Source organism: Prionailurus viverrinus, chromosome C1, assembly GCF_022837055.1.
Source record: "Prionailurus viverrinus isolate Anna chromosome C1, UM_Priviv_1.0, whole genome shotgun sequence".
NCBI classification, from domain to species: domain Eukaryota; kingdom Metazoa; phylum Chordata; class Mammalia; order Carnivora; family Felidae; genus Prionailurus; species Prionailurus viverrinus.
In genome coordinates this window covers 125,962,641-125,982,497 of record NC_062568.1, presented here as the reverse complement: position 1 = coordinate 125,982,497, position 19,857 = coordinate 125,962,641, and the positions used below count along the sequence as shown (strand labels likewise).

At 37.4% G+C, this 19,857-nt stretch overlaps 1 non-coding gene across 1 annotated transcript; it reads left to right on the top strand.

Moving 5' to 3' along the window:
• The first annotated feature begins 12,387 nt into the window (after positions 1 to 12,387).
• Positions 12,388 to 12,604, top strand: LOC125174109 (small nucleolar RNA U3). The gene has a single exon (XR_007155256.1). It is a non-coding gene; the product is annotated as a small nucleolar RNA U3 (small nucleolar RNA).
• Positions 12,605 to 19,857: the final 7,253 nt, after the last annotated feature.

The following is a 19,857-nucleotide window of genomic DNA, read 5'->3' as shown; positions in this document are numbered from 1 at the left end:
AAGCATCCGACTTTGGCTTAGGTCATGATCTCACAGTTGGTGGGTTTGAGCCCTGCGTCAGGCTCTGTGCAGATAGCTTGGAGCTTGGAGCCTGGAGTCTGCTTCAGATTCTGTCTCCCTCTCCTGCTGCCCCTTCCCCATTCACACTCTGTCTCTCTTTCTCTCTCAAAAATTAACATTAAAGAAAATTTTTTTAAGAATCTTGGGGATGGGGTGCTGGGAACTGTAATTTGAAAAGTGTATGCACTATATAATTACTTTAATCAACACACCTCACAGTTCCTTTTGGGAAAAGAAAAAGCCTTGGCATCATTTTTCTACTACGATGAGAAAATATCTTGAAATTATTTTAAACCTGAAATAATGGGTATTGAGGAGGGCACCTTTTGGGATGAGCACTGGGTGTTGTATGGAAACCAATTTGACAATAAATTTCATATTAAAAAATAACAACAACAAAAAAAATTAAACCTGAAATAGTTTTGGACACACTCCTAATATGGAAGGTTTTCAAAAGGTTTGAAGCTCTAAAAATTGGTAAAGTGTTCTGAAATCTATTTAAGGACTATCAAAATTTCCGTGATTCATGGGGCTCACAAATTAACTAAATAAGCTACACTCCCACCCAGAGGGACATTCTCTAAATCCCTAAGCAGAAGAAAAAACTAATATTTATATAAGCGTGTGCAGTTTTCAGGGCATCTTTAAGATCCTCCAAGTGGCAAATGATATGTTTTATTGTGTTGAAATTTTCCAGTTTATGATACTGTTTCTCCTTTAATCAGAGCATTTTGTATTTATGTTCTAAATATATTAGCTTTGTATGAGAGAAACGACATTTTCTAAGATTTATTTCAAGATTGGCTTCATAATTTGCCCCAGCATCTGAGAAACTTCACGTATTTCTTTAAATAAGTTAAAATTATCTTTAGTAAGCACCATTTTAATAATAAGCAACATTTTATAAAGACAATGATAAATTACTTTAAGGCAGATTGGATAGTTCTCTAGCTTTATATCCTTCACTGGATGGCCCTCCCAATACCTAACAGAGGGCTGTACACAGTGTGAGTGCTAAGTTAATTTTTATGAGATATGATTCAATGATTGAACACATGTGGAAAAATAATATATTACATGCCTCCAGATTTTGCCTTTGTTATCTGAAATCATAAGGTAGGCCACAGAGCTTAGTACAGATAATACAGGTACATTGTATGGTGACATATACTGCAGTAATAAGTATAACAAAATGATATATTAAGTGTAGTTAATTCAATAAATACCCACTGAACTTCTGTCATGTGTCAGGCAATATGTTAAGAACTAGGAATATATTAGTAAACAAATAAAAAACTGCATTCAGGATGTGATGGGCTAAGAGATGAGCAATATCTCTCCTTATTTAAAATTTTATTTTATAGAGAGAAAGAGTACAAACAGGGGAGAGGTGTGGAGGGAGAGAGAAAGAGAGAATCCTAAGCAGGCTCCACACCCAGCCCAGAGCACAATGTGGGGCTCGATCCCACAAGGGATCCCTGGGATCCCACATGATCCCTGGGATCATGACCTGAATGGAAATCAAGAGTGGGACACTCAACTAACTGAGCCACCCAGGCACTTTGAGCAATCTCTTAATACAATGTGTTAGACTTTGAAAAAAAATTTGTCTAATTTCTTATTAAATTTGGGTATTTTAATAAGAACAGAAATCCAGTATAGATTTCTATTATTTTTCTCAGTGGCTCAATTTAGAACAGATTTCCATTTGTTTGAAGTAGTAATTTTGAGGTTAGAATGTTTCCCCTAACCTGAAAGAAGTTCTCATATATTTATTATATAATATTACCTGTGACAACTGTTTCACAAAAAAATAGGTTGCAAAATCATAATAATTGCTCCTGCATAGAACTAATAACAGGCATTAATATTGTTTTATGCCTTAAAGCCACTTTTCCACTTTTCATACTGCTGTTGTTACTTTAGGAAACCCACATGACTTTTGGGAACCTGGGTAAATTGGGAAATTGGCATAGAGCAGAATATTGTCTTATCTTTTGCTACAGCTGATCCAGGAAATGTGAAATGAATAGGATTGTAGTTTACTGAAAAGAGACTTGGATTGGAAGTCAGAAATTCTGTGTTTAAGATATACCAGACAGCTTTCTTCAACCTTGCATACTCACTCTATTGCAATTGTACACTGACTTTTATTATGTTTAGTTGCTTATTACATTTATACACTATCTTTCTATCAAAGTAAACTAATCTTTTACAACATGAAATATAAATAACAGCGATGTTTTTTATTTTTTTATTTTTTTTAACATTTATTTATTTTTGAGACAGAGAGAGACAGAGTATGAATGGGGGAGGGTCAGAGAGAGAGGGAGACACAGAATCTGAAACAGGCTCCAGGCTCTGAGCTGTCAGCACAGAGCCTGATGCGGGGCTTGAACTCACAGACTGCGAGATCATGACCTGAGCCGAAGTCAGACACTTAACCGACTGAGCCACCCAGGTGCCCCATCAGTGATGCTTTTTAAATTACCGGTGAGATTATGAAAAGGAATAAAAATGGAGTAGGTCACATCTTGAAAATTATTGTGCCACATTTTTTACTGGGCACAGTCTGCTCCAGGGACAGAAAAGGGGGGGGAGCCACACTTTTGTCTGCATGCTTCCTTCTAAGATATATTACTAATATTCTCAAGGAGGAGACAAGTCCAACATTGAGAAATCGATGTCTTAGAACCCACTGTTCTAACCCAACTTTATTTTCTCCAGGGAGTGTAATGGGTTGTGGGGGGAAAGACTAACCATTTGGAACTTTCTACGCATAATCTGTTTATTCATTCATTCTGCAAATATTTGTTGAGCATCTTCTATACACTCACATACAAAGATGAATAAGTCATGGTTCCTGCCATCAAGTATCTCACAGTCTAACAACAACAAAAAAGTTTATGAAAGTATTATTTTTGAAGTTTTTCTTTTGATTATTGCCTAGAATACTAGAATGGCCCTGCTCTAGAGACTGTCAGGACAGAAAGGTTAATCTGTTAGTACTAGAAGCATGGAAATTCTATGAAGAGAACAGCAAGAAGTAGTAACACACAGAGACAGGCAGAACAGACAGAACAGGCAGACAGACAGACACACAAACACACACACACACACACACACACACACACACACACACACACACCCCACAACAAACCTAAGCCTACATTGAGTATGAATGTAAATTCAGGAAACAGGAAACAGGAAACACACTGAGAAGCAGAAGCTCACGTTCATGAAACTTTTTATTTAAGGCATCTGAAATGCTTGGAACTGTTCTATGAAATATGTGGCTTATGAAAAATAAAATAAAATATACAAATATAATTAAAGAGTGATGAACAAGTATTTCTCTAATAAGTTTTGAAAGTGTATTAGAAAAATTTTGAATATGTATTAGAAATATTTAAATGAATATTTAAATGATTACTGACATCAGTGAATTATCCATATTTTTACTCTCTGTTCCCTCAAATAAGGCTCCAATAGACAGGTAGGTGTTGGCTGGTGAATGCAGAAAATATTTTTGTCTGTGTATTTGTTTTGGGGAGAAGAGGATGAACACTTCTTAGAGAATCAACAAATCAGCTGCTTAGTAATTCTACTCCTGAACTTTTGGAAAGAATTATAACTTTCTTACAACGGTTTCAGTAAAGATTTCTTCCTAAGATTCCAGCCAACAATACTCCTCAGTCAGGTATGCTAGACATTGCTGTGAATACTGGGAAATAAACCAAGAAGAATAAATTGTAACCTTAAATTGTAAGCCAAGATACACACCACTGTAAAATACTGCTCTGTAATGTTTGGCTCATGTAAAGAAGGTGTACCCTTTCAATTCACTGGAAATATAGCTGAACCACATTTTTAGGTCATTTTCTGATTAATTCCCATTTCCAGGTGAGGAATAACACAATTATAGTGGTTATCTTAGTACCTGCTTTTTCATGTCCCTCTCCCAAACAGTTCTCTTGCACCTACTTTTGATATCTCACACCTAGGTTCTTAACCTAAGTCCTCTCATTCATAATTCTTGAACTTCTGTGTTGCCTTGTTTAGCTTGGCAAAAAGGTAGTCCATTATCTTTGATTGGGCTCCCTAGAATTACACCCTGAGAGGATTCCATGTGAGTGTGGGGGGAGGGGACCTACTAGAGGAATGAAAAGGGAAGGAGGCTGTGTAAAGGTGCAATATTAAGTAAGTTCAGCGGAAGGTACCTTTGACTCACTATTTCAAGGAAACTCTGGAAACAGTATAGATTAATCATACCTCAGAACTATCCTTAACAGAAGATGGAAAATTAAGACCTACTACTTGCCAGTCCTTTCAAGGGATGCCCCCAGGGGGCGATAATTCCCAGGCATTTCTGGTTCTCAGGCAGCATAGGCTGAATTGGTTCTAACAACCTGAGGATAGTCCTCCAAAAAAGGTAACAATCATGCTGGCTAGTGGGAGATAAGTCCCCTGGGAGCTTGTGCACATGAAGGTAGCAAAGGGATCCAAAGGGGATGTGGGTGGAGTATTGACAGTGTCTGCTTCATGTAAGTAATCACTATCATGTATTTAAAAATATACTTTAGACTATCAGAAAATCAGGATCTATTCCAGCATTTGTCACTAATTAAATATGTGTTTTGGGGTACTGTATTTATAGTTTCGGTTGTATTAAAACTCTTCTGACTTAAGTCAATGAAACAGAAAGCCATCATAAACCAGATTAGCCAAATAAAGTATAATTTATCAGTTTGTATAGTTAAACCATTGTATTAGCTAGAGTTTTGCCTTATGAATCAGAGGAATTGGATGATATTAATCAGTACTACCTTTCTCTCTCATCTCTACTTTTCTTTGTGTGCCAGATTCACCTTCTCCCATATACTGGGAAGCATTGCCTCTGTCAATTCTTGACTTCATTCATCACGATTTCACCCTCCTATTCTCATGGTTCTTATTTTATTTTATTTTATTTTATTTTATTTTATTTTATTTTATTTTATTTTATTTTACTAATGTTTATTTTTGAGAGAGATAGAGATTGAGAGAGAGAAGAAGAGTGCACACGTGCAAACAGAGAAGGGACATAGAGGGAAAAGAGTCAATCCCACACAGGCTACTTGCTGTCAGTGCAGGTCTGATGGGAGGCTTGAATCCATGAACTGGGAGATCATGACCTGAGGCGAAATCAAGAACTGAACACTTAACCAATTGAGCCACCCAGGTGCCCCTTTCATGGCTCTCATTTAAAATCTAGTTTTAATGTTCACTTATTTTGAGAAGGGGGGTTTGGGGAGGGGCAGAAAGAGAATCCCAAGTAGGTGCCATGCTGTCAGAGCAGAGCCTGACTCGAGACTCGAACCGAACTACTGGGTGATCCTGATATGAGCCAAGATCAAGAGTCAAGAGTCCTAAGCTTAATCAACTGAGCCACCTGGGGAGCCCCTCATGGTTCTTATTTTAAATTGCAAGAAAGGAAAGACTTTAATTGACCAGGTTCGATGAAAGAATTTGCTGGCTCTAGAATTACTGTGGCCAGAGAATGAATTATTATATTTGTCCAGCATAGGACATGCAACCATCTTAGAAAAATCACTGTGGCCAGAAAGATGAGGTCATATAAGATTACAGCAGCTCTGATTTGGAAAATATGTTAGAGAGGGCAAAGAATAATTCCCTAAAAGAAAATAGGTCCCAGAAAACGTAAGATAAGCTGACCAAAGCAAAAATACATTTCAATATCATATGAATTTCAGTTTCCTCATTAATAACATGAAGTTCAAACATTTGTTACAGTTATTTCACAAAATTATTTTAAGTGCTAAATATGATTTATTAGCAGAAGTGCTTTATAAAGTATAGGGTTTTGTTAGTGAGCACTACATGACACTCACACAGAATGTTGAACCTCTTATACCAGTTCATCTAAAATATGTTTTTATATTACTGGTAAGTACAAAAAGATGACCCTAGAGTCTTCCATGGTGGATTTTCTAAGTAAAACCCAGGTTTAATCTCCCTGAAAAACTGAGAAGCATAAATCTTGGTAGCATCCAGACTTCTTTTAAAGACAAGAATAGGGGAACTGTTTACTGAAGGAACAGGAAGGAGCAGCTAGGCTCCTCACCAGTATTTTTACAAAAGGTATTAGGTATATCATCTTAATAGCAGAAAAATCATCATGATATCACTCAGAAGCTGGCATAGTGCCTTTCTTGAAACAACCAAAACAACAACAACCTCCAGGAGTCCAAATAAATAATTTATTTCTTCTGAAAATAAAAAAAGGAAGAAAGGAAGGAAGGAAGGAAAGAAGGAAGGAAGGAAGGAAGGAAGGAAGGAAGGAAGGAAGGAAGGAAAAAGGAATGAGAGAGGAGAAGGGAGGTAAAGGAAGAGAAGGGGAGGGAAGGGAAGGGAAGGGAAGGGAAGGGAAGGGAAGGGAAGGGAAGGGAAGGGAAGGGAAGGGAAGGGAAGGGAAGAGGAGGGGAGTGGAGTGGAGGGGAGGGGAAGGGAGGGGAGGGGAGAGCAGGGCAGGGCAGGGCAGGGCAGGGCAGGGCAGGGCAGGGCAGGGAAGGGAAGGGAAGGGAAGGACAGGGAAGGGAAGAGATGAGGAAAGGGGAGGAGAGGAGAAGAGAGGGGAGAAGAGGAGAGGAGAGAAGAGAAGGAATGTTTTGGGGGCACCTGGGTGGCTCAGTTAGTCCGGTTAAGTGTCAGACTTTGGCTCAGGTCATGATCTCACCGTTCGTGGGTTGGAGCCCTGCATCAGGGTCTCTGCTGTCAGTATGGAGCCTGCTTCTGATCTTCTGTCTCCTCTCTGTGCCCTGCTGGTTCTCTCAAAATAGATAAATAAGCTTAATTTTTTTTTAAATAAATGTTTTGGACTCTTTCCTATATTTTTCCTAATTACTCAGACTAAAACTCCCATATACCATCAGTCACAAAATTTTGTTCAACATTCGCAGGCTTTACTGAAGATTTGCTCTGACCTGGCTATTCATTGTTATTCAATGCAGACAGAAAGGTGATATAATCCTAACCCTTAAGGTTCTCACAGTTAAATTGGGAGGTAAAATACAAATTTCTCTCTTTCAATCTGTCTTCCTTTTTATTTCTAGGCCCCACTCCGTTTACTCCAGACTTTACCACATCATGCTTATATTACAGCAGTAACCTTGAATGGGTCTTTCTGCCTCCAGTGTTAACTTCAGCTAACACCCAGTCAGACTAATTTTTCTAAAACAATTTCTATACTGTATCATTTTTCTTAAGGAAAAAAAATACCATGTCTCTAAAATTTCAATAAGACAATGTTCATTTACTGAAATTTTAGATCTGTGGGGAAAGTTAAAGAATTAGCACTGAATTCAACTCAATTTTGGATAACTTTACAAATAAGAGTAACAATTAATAAGCAGAAAATAATTAAAACATAAAATTCCTGGATCCTAGATAAATATTATAGGAAGTACAGTGGTCTTTATGTTACAGCACTGAGGAATAAAATAAAATTTTTGAGCAATCATAGAAACATAAGTGAGAAAGTGAAATAAAATTTGATTTATATCTGCAAAATACTGGGAAACTGAAAGCTGAAAGATCAGTTAGGAGGCTAACGCAACTACCTAGGTAAGAATTAGTAATAGCCCAAATTTGAAAGGTGGCACTGACAATGGGAAGAAAAGTTCAGATGCAAAAGACATTATGAAAGATAAATTCATAGAACTTGATGACTGAGCCAAGGAAGAGGGATGTGTAAAAACTATTTTGAGGTTTTGGGTCTGGGAGAATACTGATACATACTACAACCAGAATAAGAAAATAAAAAAGGAGTAAATTTGTTGAAGTTTCTTGAGAAGATACTGTGTGTTCTCTTTTCAACACATTAAATGTTCTTCAACTGGGCATCTGTTGTTCTGGCCATTTACCATTCACCATGGTACTTTTAGTAGCATATGTATTTTTCTTTGGCAAACCACTGCTCCTTTCATCCTCAGCTGACTCCTCCTCCAGTTACCAAATGGGCCATCAGTCTGGAAGACTGCATTGCATTTCCATAGATCCACTGATTAATTCGGGGGCATATATGACCCAATTGGAGGCAGTTTTACAAAATAGTATTTTGCTGTAACAGTTGGGAGAGAAACAAGTGCTTTTTTCACTCGCTTCTTAGCAGTTAGCATGGTGTGACTGGTGAAAATGAAGGTAAGCCAGAAAAAGGTAGTGATAAAAATGGACCGAGCCCAGTTTCTGATGACTTTGTTTGACCTTGAATTCAGGTCTCCTGTACTTTCAGTACACAAGAAGACAAATTCCTTTTGGCCTTAAACAAGTTTACTCTGGTCTGACAATTAAAAAGCACAACAATTTCTCTACAAAAGCAATGTGCAGAAATGGAGCTCCTTATCCTACAAACAAATGGAGAAGAGAGGAGAAGGGGGGAAAGAAAATAAGAGCTTCCTGAAAAACTAAATGTTATCTTTTATGGGAAGCAAAAATATTTATTTGCCCATTTTTAAAGGTGAATATCTGTTAAATTTTTTTCAATCTTTTCTCATCTCTCTAAGTACATGTCATAGTTCTACAGACATGTGCATTTGCTAAAGTATGTCATTACATTTACTTGATATTGCAATCTCCCTCAAATCCATAAGCAAGTCCTTCTCTGACATGTGTTCTTTCATAAACCCACAAATTGCTACTGGAGGGGTAATAGTATATTCCCTCTTTGGAGTGTTGGTATTTCCAAAGAGGGCCATGTCTTCATTTGTACCCTGCCTTTTCCATTAGAATTCCAGGGAACGAAACCCCAGAATCAAAAGTAGGAAGATGAATGCTTGAGTAACCGGCATCATCAGCACATGTGGTATGCTTCATTTGATACTTTCTTTAAAAAGTAAAACCAAAGTCTACATTTTTTACTAAAATGACTAGTTCTTGTCTTTCCAGGAGCTGATCTGTTCTTTTATTTTTATAGACTACTGTTATTCTTTCAATAAATTATTTTTTCTTGCTTAAGTAAATAATTTGCTTGCAAAATATATAATCATAATTAAATTAATTTAATATTAAATATTATATTAAATATATTGTGTATTATATTAAATATTTTAAAGTTAAATATTTTAATTATAAATTGCATAGTTAAATAAATATAATTATATCTATCCTAGAATGAATTAATAAACAAAAATATGTAAAAAAATTTCTGCACATATATGTACTCTGCTAATATATGTTTTATGCAAAAACAGATTTATAGAACTATATCTTGCAAATAAAAGATGACAATGGATACAGTTCAATTACTTTTCAATGAAATGATCTTTTCTTGTCTTTAATGCAAAAGAGAACTTAATATTTGAATTAATCAATCAATCAGGAAAAAGGATTTAATAAGTTTCAGTTTTTCAGCATTACAAGTTATTTAGAATAATTACATCATAAAGCCCCTTTATTACCAAATACACAACCTAGATAGTGATAGAAAATAAATGGAAGAATTAAGAAGGCAACATTAAGCTGAAGGGAAAACATTGGCAAGTACATAAGCTAAAATAGCCAAAAGAAAGATGAACAACTTCTGAACCCTTCCTACTGGCATCCCAGATTCAGCAGGCATCCCAGATTCAGCATGTGCAAAACAGAATTTCTGATCTTTTCTTTAATGCCAATTCCCAACAAAATCTGCTGAAAGCCATCTTTACCATGTTGACTGTTCACCCATTCCATTTGTTCAGACTAAAATTTTTTGTGCCATCTTCAAATCTACACTTTCTCTCATATCCACAACTAATATGAAAGGAAATCCTATTGGATCCACCTGCAGGCTATCACTTCTTTTTTTTTTTCCAGATTATCACTTTCTACCACTCTTTTGCTCCCACGATGCTCTGAGCCACCACATCTCTCATATGTGTTATCGAAGTCACCTTCTAACTGATTGTTTTGCTTCTGCTCTCGTTCCCTTATGATCTGTTCTTAATGCAATAGCCAGAGGTATCCCTTTAAAACTCATCAGGTAATTTCACTCCTCTGCACAGTAAAAATAAAAGTCTTCATAAGGGCTTACAACATTTTACAGGACCTGCTATTGCTGTGACCACACCTATCACTCTTCCCCTGACCACAGAGACCTCTTTGCTGTTGCTCAAACATATCAGGTAACAAACCACATAAGGAACTTTGTGCAAAACCTCTCTTCCTGGAAAGTTCCCCATCCCCCTCATTGTCTTCAAGTCTTGTTTCAATTGTAATCTATTTTGTAAGCTATACTCTGATCATCCACTTGGTATTGTATCTCCATGGGGTGCCTGGGTGGCTCAGTAGGCTAAGCATCTGGCTCAGGCCATGATTTCATGGTTCGTGGGTTTGGGCACCAGATTAGGCTCTCTGCTGTCAGCACAGAGCCCACTTCAGATATCCTGTCCTCCTCTCTCTTTGCTCCTCCCCTGCATTCTCTCTTTCTCTCTCAAAAATAAACATTTTCTAAAAATTTTAAAAAAAATTGCACCTCTAGATATTTTCAATCCACCTTCCCTACATTTTAATTTCCCATAACACTGTCATCTTCTTTAAAAATGTGAAATAATCTACCTCTTTATTTTGTTTATTGACTGTCTTTTCTTGCTCTTACATAAGCTGCACAAGGGCAACAGTCCTTGCCCGTTTTGTTCACTGACTTTACTCCAAGAGCCTAGAACAGATGCTGAATAAATATTTTTTGAATTAATTGAATAGAAGCTGCATCATGCTTGTAGAGGCTAACGCATAGATTTGGAATGAAATTATATTACCTCTCATTTAAATCTGACATTTTAAAATCTTTTATAAAGTCTTAGTCATTACAGCAACAACATATGGTGGATAATGTTATCATCCCACTTTCACATGAGGAAACTAAGGCCTAAGTAACTAAAGCAAGATCACATAATTGATAAATGATAAACCCAAAATTTGAACACCTGTTATTTGAGGCAGGAATCAGGCATATTTAACACTCTGTCATCTTACCTTTATTGAATACATTTGGGCAAGTCATTTACAGGCCATGAGCTTCTTTTCTCTCATCAGTTAAATAGGGATACCAGTGTTCCCCATATATTATTGCAGTAAGAAGCAGAGATAATATTTGTATTATTTGCCTGGCAAATAATTGTAATATTGCAAATATTTGTAATATTTTCCTGGGAAATAATAGGCAGTAATTAAATGAAAATACTATTCTAATCCTTCCCATATTTACAGTAAGAGATGTCTTAAGTAAGCTCAATCCTTGTGGGATGTATCTCTCTCTCTTTAAAAACATGCAAGAATGAGGTCAGGGCTCAATGTAAAGGATCAAGAAAATTGTTTATTTAATTTTAATTTATAACTTAGGCTAGAAGTCAAAGTTCTTTCTCAAAGAGCAGAACTAGGCTCTAGCTAATAATAAATGGTCTGTTTTCTAGAGTGTTCTTTATGCATACTTCCTTAACCAAGCAGCCAGGGTCACAGGGATCTTGGGAAAGATTCAATGACTTAGAGAAATCTATCACAGACCCAGATGGAAAGCCAGGGGCCCCACATCTCCATTTCACTCTACCACTTATCCACCAGGTACTCTTGAGTATATCACCTCTCTGTGCATTACAAACTATAAATGAAACTCATAGAGCTAATGCTTACATAGTGCTGACTCTGTGCCAGACACTCTCCGTGTATCTTAGCTCCTTTGATCCTCCAAACAACTTTCCAGTTAGGAAAAAAAGACATCACTGAGGGTTGGGGTCACCAGATGATGACGAGAAAGAGCTGATTTCCGAAGGACAGAAAATTTCCATAAGCAGAGAGGCAAGATTACATTTCCAGAGGAATGACAGCATTGATGCTGTGTTAATAAACATGCATTGAGTACTGGTTGGCAGACACCTGCTAATGCTATGTGCATTCCAAATATATATGTAAAGCATGACTTTTAATGGAAGAAGTTTACAGATTTTCCAGCCTAGATGGAAAGAAAGACAAGGAGACATTTAATCATTGTGTAGGGCCAATTGTCACAAATATAAAAGAAACGCAACAAAATCTTGGAAGCAAAGATAAAGGAAAGATCCACTATTTTGTGGAAATGAGAGAATATTTGATACATGATACATGAATATGAGAGACAATGAGGATTTTGGTAAATAAGAATGAATTTAAGGGCATTCCCAGCAGAGAAACAATCTCAGTGTAAACATGCTTGTATAAAGAGCAAATGGCTCAAAGACAGAAATGCATGAAGAGTATAAAGGGCATTAATGAGGAATGTATACAAAAAGACTTTTAATAGTGTTATTGTAAGCCCAGTTAAAGACTATAATACTTTCAGGGGTCATTTCTATAGTTCATTACTAGAGAAGATTCTCTGAACGTGAAGAATACCAGAAATCATGGGAAGGAGATGCAGTGTCCTTTCCTGAGCATGAAGCTGGCTTTGAGTGCTGCTTTTACAGCTGCTCTTTGCCCTTGATGATTGTTCTTTTCCCACTTTGGGTGAATAAAAGAGAAAGGACACCATCTGAGTGGTTTCTAAAAAAAAAAAAAAAGTAAGTCCAGTTTAATGAGAAAAATAAATGGTTGAAAGGAGGGAGAAAGTCTTCCTTGCAGTTCAGGCAATGAATTCTGCTTTACAAATGCTGTGTGTGGGGAGGGTGTGTGTGTGCGTGCGTGTGTGTGTGTGTGTGTGTGGGTGGGTGGGTGGGTGCGAGAGAAAGAGAGAGAGAAATACAGACTTAGTAGTTGTTGTACACATGGAACTATCACTGAGGAAAACCAAGAGCTTGCTGACATTTTCTCTCTCTTCTCTCTCTAAAAATTGCCACATCATAAGTACTTCACTTTTCAAGGAAACGTAGTAGACTCATTGATCCCACAGTAAAGCAAATTTATTCTTAAAGGACCAAAGTAAATACAATGGCTTTAATCAGCTCTAAGAAAACATACTCAGCATTCTCTTCCTCCCCCTGCCTCAAGTGCGTCTGAGGCAGTGCAAGGTCTAAGTTTGAGCAGATGCATGGAAGTTTGAGCGAGTAATTACAAGCTGCAACACAATTTCCTTAAAACGACACACATACTAGACAAATACTTATTTGTGGTTATAGAGTGGGTAAAGTTACTATAAAAATAGTAGCACACCTTATAATAGTGCTGTATGCCATAATTTACCTTTGCTATATCTGAAGTGTCATATCTTGTTCCAGACTTAATATTTAGTAACTAACAATTTAATGTACAAATCTCCAGCCTAAGAAGCAGAATAATTAGAAGAGGCAAGCCCCCCTTTTCACATGGAAAAAGTATAGTGGACCATGCAAAATGCCTGAGGATTATACAGAAGAGAGAGGTGATTTTTAGTTATGAAAAATGTCTGGCAATTTTCTTTCTTTTTTAAGTTTATTTGTTTATTTTGAGAAAGGGAGAACAGGGGAGGGGCAGTGAGAAGGGGAGAGAGAGAGAATTCTAAGCAGGCTCTGTACTGACAGATGCAGGCTCAAACTCGTGAACCTGTCAGACATTTCATTGACTGAGCCACCAGGCGCCCTGGGGAAATTTAAAAATAACTCTTATCAAACATATAGTAAACTCAATGCAGATATGCAGAAAGTATATGAAAGTAAATGCCATAAGCACTTTTTTTTTCTAGAATATCCAGCTTTGTTGATGTTTCTTTCTCTGAATTCCTGAAGTGTCTTACAGACATTTCTGAATTGAAAACAAAAATTTGGAAGCTTATTATGTGTCTAGGAGAAACGCACTTCTACACACCATAGTCTTTAGAAGTCTACAGCCATCTCAGAAATACTGCTTCTGACCGTTCCATACATAAATTCCTATTCAGCACTAAACACTTAGTTATGCTTAAATGTTATATGTGCATGAGCACCTTTTTTTTAATGTTAATTTATTTTTGAGAGAGAGTGTGAGTGGGGAAGGGGCAGAGAGAGTGGGAGACACGGAATCCAAAGCAGGCTCCAGGCTCTGAACTGTCAGCACACAGCCCAATGCAGGACTCAAACCATGAACGATGAAACCATGACCTGAGCCAAAGTTGCTTGTTTAACCGACTGAACCACCCAGGCACCCTACATGAGCACTCCTAATTTGATGTGCATATATCCTCTAGAAATAGGATTAAAACCTAATTATTGTAAGAAATGCAGTCAAATCTATCACATTTCATCCACCAAAGTTCAATGCAATAACAGAATATGGTCAGTCTTTTCAGTTTTATGCTTTGAAGAAAATGAGCATTGAGACAATTGCTCTTTTTTTCACCATCCAAAATAAAGTCTCTCATTGAACAACAAACAAAAATAATAATAAAAAAACATATCAACAACAATAAACACATATCCTACGCTATAGAAAGTTTGGGCACATTGGGGTTGATTAAATGATGGCTAATTGAACAAGAATCTCCAAGGATTTGACTCCTTTCTGTAATTTATTGGGAATATTCCATTTCATTGAAGTAGTTTATTTGAACTTTCTGGACACCAGCTTTACCACACAACAAAGGGTAAGAATCTAGAATTCAGCTCACTTCAAAATATCAGAGCTTATAAGACTCTTCAAGGGCAAAAGCTGTTTCTGGCAGTTTATACGAGATGAGATCTCTCAGTTAAAGGCGACACTTTGTGGGTGTTTTTCAAGACCTATAAGTGTGTTGGGTACTTACAAATGAGATAACTTAGATAAGAGAAATCAAGTATACACATTATTCCCAATATTCCCTTATTTTCCATCATTTCACCTTTTATAATTTTGGTCAAAAATTGCAAAAGGGAATGCAAGAACCTAGATGCTATCACAGGGCCTAGCACACTGAATTCAGGAGGGAGGGAAGGGCAGAAGGAATGAGGAAAGAAGAAAGAGAGGGATAAACAAAAAATTTCTACATAACCAGAGGAATATTTGGTGTGATCTCACATAGACACAAATTTGAGGCATCCTTCCAAGAACTACAAAATAAAGGAAATAAGATTGCCTTATGAAAATTAAATGTTAACACTATCCTATAATCCCTAAGAACAAAGATAAGCAAATTCCCTTTAAACAGACAAGATTGGTTCACTCATATAAAAAAAAGTCTATTAACATATTCAAAATATTATTAACATATTTGAAGAAGAACTAATTATTCAGAGGAGCATTTACAGTCAAAGAATCAATAAAAGGAGGGCCTGGAAAGCAACCTGTGAATAAGGCTTGTCTGGAGACTTTTCCCATGGACTTTGATCATATTTAACAAAGGAGATAGATGCATAAGGCTATCTTCATTCAATACCCTTTAACGAAAGAGTTAACTAAACAATTCCTTTTTGTTTTGTTTAATTTAGTGACATTAAATCAACTTCTGATTAAAATGTACAGTCTCCTTGTAGGCTTCCCAAAGGATAAAATGTGAAAGTGCCATTGAAACAACACAAGAGACCCTTTAAAAAGGAGCACACTAAGAATGTATAGTGCATCAAAGACATTATGGATGGAAAAAAAAGAAAGTTTCAAAATGTCTCCTTTTGGGGGGTGAGTAACCTGAACACAAACCATTTCAGGAAGGTAGTAGAGCTGAAAACCTGATTTCCATGAGCTGTGGAATGAGAGTTCAGGAGAAAAGAGCCAGCAAAGGCAGATAAGTTATCAGCAAGCATTGCTGTGAAGAAAGGACAAGAGAGTATCTAGATCTGGAAAGGCAAGGAATCAAGGTGGCAATTAGCCAATTTTCAAATCTGAAGAGAAAATTGATTTGGTACCAATACAAACAACCATTAAAGCATGGAGGTGATAAAGATGTGATTAGTTGCTAATTATATCTCTTTTCTCTGTGAACTAGATCATTTGTTATAATTAAGAGGGGCTTTCATTTAAACAGGAATATAATTGCTCCTCCTCACAAAACTCCACTAAAATTCCTTTATAGGAATAAAAGGGTTTTGTTTTATTGCCTTTGTTTTTGGTTTTTGAGGGATAGAGCGAGAGAACGTGACCTGGAGAGGGGCAGAGAGAGAGGGAAAGAGAAAATCCCAAGCAGGCTACATACGCACTGTGAGCACAGAGCCCCAGACAGGGCTCGGACCCACAAACGATGAGTTCATGACCTGAGCTGAAACCAAGAGTCGGACGCACAACCAACTGAGCCACCCAGGTGTCTGTGAAAGGTTGTTTTTTAATGGAAAGGCAGACAGAATGAAAAAACAGACAACAGTAATAAAGTGATCAAGCAAATGGAACTTTATCATAGAAGAATGATGTATAGGATTCTCAAGATGTTGATGAAGGGAACTCCCAGGACATTAGTGCATAGGTTTTAGAAATCAATCAATCTGCATGGTAAAGAAAGGCTGGGCTCCCCAGGAGCATTTAAATTGTAGATTAAAGGCAAAGAGATTATAGATACGTAGATAGCAAAAAAGGATATAGGTAGACAGAAAGATATATAGACAGATGCACTGATAGATTATTTGATGTGGTTGACCATTTGATGATGTTATGTAATTCTTTCAGATTTGGAGGAAAATTACTAGCTAGTACATTGAAACTTAAGCAAAAGAAATACTGAAATACTTAAAATTCTAGAAAAAGTAAAAGTTATTCAAGGACAGAACTATCATCATGGGTGACATGGTGGTTCATGTGGTTCAGCTTAAATAATTTTTATATATTCATAGGCATGTAAATGTTGATTACTTATTTTAAACAAAATTTTTAATAAATTATATTGAGAGTATGGTGGAGAGGAAGCATGTGCGTGTGCATGTGTGTAGACGTGAGAGAGAGAAAGAGAGAGAGTAAGAGAAATGGAAAGAGAAAGAGAATAGGGGAGAGTGAGTGTGTTTTGGATAGATCATCACCATGTATTGGAGAGCTAAATACTCAGCTTCACAATAGGAAATCTATAGATTTTAAATTTTTTTGAATGAAGAAATAGCAGTAAAAAACATTTATTTAAAATTAGGAGGTCTAGTCTCAATAACTAGAAGTTAAAAATTGTTTTTGTGGAGTGGGAATTGGGTTAGGCAGTGGATAGAAGAGAGCTATTATTATTATAAGCCTTTAACTACAGTGTGACTTATTAAACTGAGTAAGTATATTATTTTGATTAAAATAAAAATTTAATTGAAAAAAGTAAGGGAATAATTTCAAAACTTTCAGGGAGCAGAATTAGCATTCTAAAGACTTTTAAAGAATGAGAAGGAAAAAGAAAATACCTATAAAATTGAGAACAATGTTTTATCCTGATATTAGACCTTAAAAACTTTCCATCAACATCTACCACAGTTTCAAAAAGTGTACCTTAATACCCAAGCATATTAGATTGTTTGCTATACCAAAGATGCCTTTGATCACGACCATAAAATCACTCCTCTACTCAAGCATATTAGATTGTTTGCTATACCCAACGATGCCTTCGATCATTACCATAAAATCACTCCTCTACTCCATCTGTCAAAATTCTAGCAATACTTCAAATACTGTCTTAATGCTTTCTCATTTTTTCCCTCCCATCCTCAAACATATGGGATATTTTCTCCTTGTGATCCCATTGAACTCTTACTGAATTTACATGATTTCATCTCATAGTTTTTGTATATTCATCTCATTCTAAGCTGCTTAAATTTTGAGGTTATTTATTTTGCATTTCTTGGGTCAACTAACAAAACATTTAAATGTGTGTTATTTACATATGTAAGTAATACATTATTCACTTCATGGCTGTGTAGAGTTAAATTGAAATCTGACAGGCAATTCTCTTCTGTTTTAAAGAGAAATGTTACTACATTGCTTTTATTTTTATTATTATCATTTGTTTAAATTACTTTTATTATTACTTATACTACTACTCCATGTAAGTTGGTTAAGAAAAATGAAATAAAATTGAGGATTTAAGTGTTTTCATTTGGATATTTTATCTGAAAATTCTTTTCATCACAGCTACAGAGGTAAATACTCATTTTCTTTTCTTTAACGTCTATATATTTTTGAGAGGGACAGAGAGAGAGCACCTACAAGCAGGGGAAGAACAGAGAGAGAGAAAGAGGATTGAAGCGAGCTTGAACTCACAAACGACAAGACAGATCATGACCTGAGCCAAAGTTGGATGCTTAACCAACTAAGCCACCCAGGTGCCCCTACTCTTGGATTCCTTTAAAACTGAATGTATAAACACAAAATAGCCATAGAGATGGCATATAATAAGCTGTGGATTTATCACATCACTAGTTACATGTTCATTTTTTATTAGAATTTCTTTCAAAACCAGTAAAGAGTGGTTTTTAGTCATTGTTAGAATTGAAGAATGTTTATGGAAATAATAAAAGTCATTTCAGGTAAACAATTGAAGATTTATGTTAATCAGTAATGATAACAATTTCTTTTTATTAAATTATTAGATACATTTACTTCTATTTAAAAAAATAATGTTTGAGTTCGGAGGGAAGATGGCGGCGTAGGAGGACACTGGGCTCACCGCACGTCATGCTGATCATTTAGATTCCACCTACACCTGCCTAAATAACCCAGAAAACCGCCAGAGGATTAGCAGAACAGAGTCCCCGGAGCCAAGCGCAGACCAGAGGCCAACGGAAGAGGGTAGGAAGGGCGGCGAGGCGGTGCGCGCTCCACGGACTGGCGGGAGGGAGCCGGGGCGGAGGGGCGGCTCGCCGGCCAAGCAGAGCCCCCGAGTCTGGCTTGCAAAAGCGGAGGGGCCTGACGGACTGTGTTCCGACAGCAAGCGCGACTTAGCGTCTGGGAGGTCATAAGTTAACAGCTCTGCTCGGAAAGCGGGAAGGCTGGAGGACAAAGGGAGGGAGAGCTGCTGAGCCCCCAGATGACAGAGCTCAGTTTGGTGGGGAACAAAGGCACTCGCCAGCGCCATCTCCCCTGCCCATCCCCCAGCCAAAATCCCAAAGGGAACCAGTTCCTGCCAGAGAACTTGCTCGCTCCGCGCAAACACCCAACTCTGCGCTTCTGCGGAGCCAAACCTCCGGCAGCAGATTTCACTCCCTCCCGCTGCCACAGGGCCCCTCCTGAAATGGATCACCTAAGGAGAAGCGAGCTAAGCCTACCCCTCCTGCCCCCGTGCACCTTGCCTACCCACCCCAGCTAATACGCCAGATCCCCAGCATCACAAGCCTGGCAGTGTGCAAGTAGCCCAGACGGGCCACGCCACCCCACAGTGAATCCCGCCCCTAGGAGAGGGGAAGAGAAGACACACACCAGTCTGACTGTGGCCCCAGCAGTGGGCTGGGGGCAGACATCAGGTTTGTTGCGGCTCCGCCCACCAACTCCAGTTATACACCACAGCACAGGGGAAGTGCCCTGCAGGTCCTCACCACACCAGGGACTATCCAAAATGACCAAGCAGAAGAATTCCCCTCAGAAGAATCTCCAGGAAATAACAACAGCTAACGAGCTGATCAAAAAGGATTTAAATAATATAACAGAAAGTCAATTTAGAATAATAGTCATAAAATTAATCGCTGGGTTTGAAAACAGTATACAGGACAGCAGAGAATCTCTTGCTACAGAGATCAAGGGACTAAGGAACAGTCACGAGGAGCTGAAAAACACTTTAAATGAAATGCAAAACAAAATGGAAACCACCACGGCTCGGATGGAAGAGGCAGAGGAGAGAATAGGTGAACTAGAAGATAAAGTTATGGAAAAAGAGGAAGCTGAGAAAAAGAGAGATAAAAAAAATCCAAGAGTATGAGGGGAAAATTAGAGAACTAAGTGATACACTAAAAAAAATAACATACGCATAATTGGTATCCCAGAGGA